Below are 3659 nucleotides of genomic sequence, written 5' to 3' on the forward strand. Positions count from 1 at the left end.
TCGCTCTCTTTCATCCTTAATCCATCCAATTCCGAATCATCCAATCCAAACCCTAGGTTAAGCTTTGCCTCCTCTGCTCATCCATCTCAGTTTCGGGTTCAACACTTTCAATGGAGCAAAGTCGTCCAAAGCGGGTCAAGACTACAGCTACTCGCATACGAAGAAGGGAAACCGGCTCACCTACCACTCGGGACCGCGGTGACCCTTACTATTCCCTCATATTGCAAGAGACCTGGTTGGCGAAATTTCAAGGTCGCAAACCTACATACATCAGGTATGCTGATTTAACCTGGTTAGCAGAACAAAATTTTAGTTTTCCGCATGATATGGAGGCTCAAGGAGCCGTTCAATTTTTGGAATTAAAGGATTCAATTGATACATTCTGTTCATTTGCTGTACTGGATGCTATTCTGATATACAATCTGTAAGCTCTGTATTCGTTCCGTTATCGGTTAACTGTTCTGCAATTAATCATTTTCTGTAATAGCTTACTGTTTGTGTTTAATCGATTAAAATTGTTGTGTTAATCGATTATTCTGTTGTGTTAATCGATTAAAATTGTTTCTGTTAATTGATTAAAACTATTTTGTGTTAATCGATTAAGATTGTTCAATTAATCGATTATCTTCCTTCTTTATTCAATTAAATAGGGGTGATTCAGCATTAAGTGTTGAATTTTGAAAAGCGGCAGTTCTAACCGCAACACCTATTCAACCCCCCTCCCCTTCTAGGTGTATTGTAACCACTGATACCTAACATTAGAATGAATAATTAATTTTCCAAATTTGGGATTAGGGTTTCTAAAGGGGGAAAAGGTTAGGGTTTTAGATTTTGGTGAAGTTAAATATTCTAGGAAGATGTAAATGATGTAGTAGCAATCGGATTTGTTATTGATGAGGTTGAGATCTCTCAATTTGAGGAGAAATCCAGAAGGGGGGAAGCAAAGAGGTTTTAGGTTTCTAATGTGAAATGTCCCAGAACAGCATTAAAATCTGATATATTGCTATCGCTAATCGATTAAGGTTAGTGTTTAATCAATTAAACACTTTAAAAAAATTCATTTTATAGAAATTTGAGCCTAGACAGTCGATTAAGCAACTTGTTAATCGATTAAAACAATATGAAATTTTATTTTTTGCCTACTAGAACTCAAATTAATCGATTAAAACACAAAACAATCGATTAATAACAGAACTAACACAGATTTTAGTGTATTTGTGAGACTTATAGGGTATGCTAAGATACTATACCTAAGACACAAACCTAAAAGGTATATGACACACTAAAGAAGTATAAAAACAATCATGAATTCAATTACGTATATGAATCATGCATTCAAAAGAAATGTCTTACATAAGCATATATTAAAGATCAATATAAGGCATACAACACCCTAAAGCAAATTAGTTGAGATGTTTCTGATCAAGTATGTCATGTTCTCTGCGTAATACAAAGAATGTATCCCGCGGAAGGGGCTTGGTGAAAATATCGGCCAATTGCTTTGAGGCTGCAACAATTCAAGAATAGAATCACCTTTTTGTACATGACCTCTTAAAAAGTGGTATCTTATTTTAATATGGTTAGTTCTAGAATGTAGTATGGGATTCTTTGATGGGTTGATGGCACTACTGTTATCACACTTTATCGATATTTCCACAAGCTTTAAACTGAAGTCTAATAGTTGTTGCTTCATCCATAATATTATAGCGCAACACACGCCAGTAGAAATGTATTTCGCTTTGGCAGTAGACAAAGCAACACATGCTAGCTTTTTGCTATGCTAAGATACTAAGGAGATGCCCAAAAGATGGCAAGTTCCACTAGTACTTTTCTAGTCCAACTTACATCTCGTGAATTCGGAGTCAGAATATCATATCAAGGACAAATGAGGCATCCCAAGGATACCATAAGCCCATAGATAATGTTCCTTTAAACTACTTCATGATATGTTTTACGACACTAAAATATGATTCCTTAGGTGATGCTTGGTATCTCGCGCACATACATACACTAAACACAATATTGAGACGACTAGTAGTTAGATATAGCAATAAACTAATTATGCCTCGATATTTTGTTACATGTATAGCTTTACCTTTTTCATTCTTGTCGAGATAGCAGGATGATACCATAGGTGTTGTCATTTCTTTACATTTGTCCATCTCGAACTTTCATAGAATTTCCTTTCAATATTTCGTTTGGTGAACGAATATCCCAGTGCTCGTCTGCTTTATTTGTAGTCCTAGGAAGAATGTCAATTCTTCCATCATTGACATATCGAACTCACCTTTCATTAAATTAGAAAATTCCTTACAAAGAAAATCGTTAGTAGCACCAAATATTATATCATCAACGTAAATTTGTACCAACAAGATATTATTTTCTGATTTTGATATAAAGAGTGTTCTATCAACTTTGCCCCTAACAAACCCTTTTTATAACAGAAAACTACTCAATCTATCGTACAAGATCTAGGAGCTTCTTTTAGACCATATTAAGCCTTTTTGAGTTTATCGACATGATTAGTGTATTTAAAACTTTCAAAGTCGGACGGTTGATTAATATATACTTCCTCTTGAATATAGCCATTCAAGAAGGCACTCTTCACATCCATTTGAAAGAGCTTAAATATCATTACCGATGCAAATGCCAATAGCATCGTAATGGCCTCCAACCTCGCAATAGGGTGTAGGTTTCATCGTAGTTGATGCCTTCCTCTTGATTATACCCTTTGGCCACTAGACATGCCTTATTTTGTATAATCAATCTGAATTCATCCATTTTATTACCAAACACCCATTTTGTGCCAATTATAGGATGATCTTTAGGTTTAAGGACCAAGTTCCACACGTTATTACATTCAAACTAGTTTAGCTCCTCTTGTATAGCTATTCCTCAATGTTCATCCTCTATGGTCTTAAGCTCGACTTAAGATAAAAAAAAGCTACAAAATTACAACAATTACGCAGAGAGTTACGGATTACCACTACCGTTGAGATATCACCTATAACCTTGTCAGTGGATGGTCTTTCTTAGTCTTCCACACCATTAGCATGTCCTGATGACCTGAACTCCTTTCCGGATCATCCTGGACTTCCTTTTCGATCTCCAAGGCACCTGAAACGTCATCACACAAAACCTTCATCTTCTCTTTCGGAGAAGACTCACCAAAGTGTACATGAATAGACTCTTCAACATCCATTGTATATTTGTTAAAAACTCGATAAGATTTACTATGAACAGAGTACCCTAAAAACATTCCTTCATCAGCTTGCGAATCAAATTTTCCCAAAAGTGCTTTGCCATTATTCAATATAAAACATATACATCCGAAGGCATACAGGTGTGACATATTAGGTTTTTGACCTTTTAATAATTCATACGATGTTTTTAAGAGTGTAGGCCTAAGAAGTACTTGATTTATTATATAGCAAGCAGTATGCATCGCATAGGCCCAAAAATACTTAGGGACCTTGCTCTTGTTTTGCTTTGTCTTAACTAGCTCTTCTAAAACTCGATTTTTCCTCTCAACAACTCCATTTTGTTGAGGGGTTCGAGGAGCCGAATACTAATGTAGAATCTCATGTTTCTCACAAAAAAATTCAAATAGGTGGTTCTCAAATTTCCCACCATGATCGATGCAAATATATACTATCTTG

The sequence above is a fragment of the Lupinus angustifolius genome, chromosome LG14, assembly GCF_001865875.1.
Source record: "Lupinus angustifolius cultivar Tanjil chromosome LG14, LupAngTanjil_v1.0, whole genome shotgun sequence".
Lineage (NCBI taxonomy): Eukaryota > Viridiplantae > Streptophyta > Magnoliopsida > Fabales > Fabaceae > Lupinus > Lupinus angustifolius.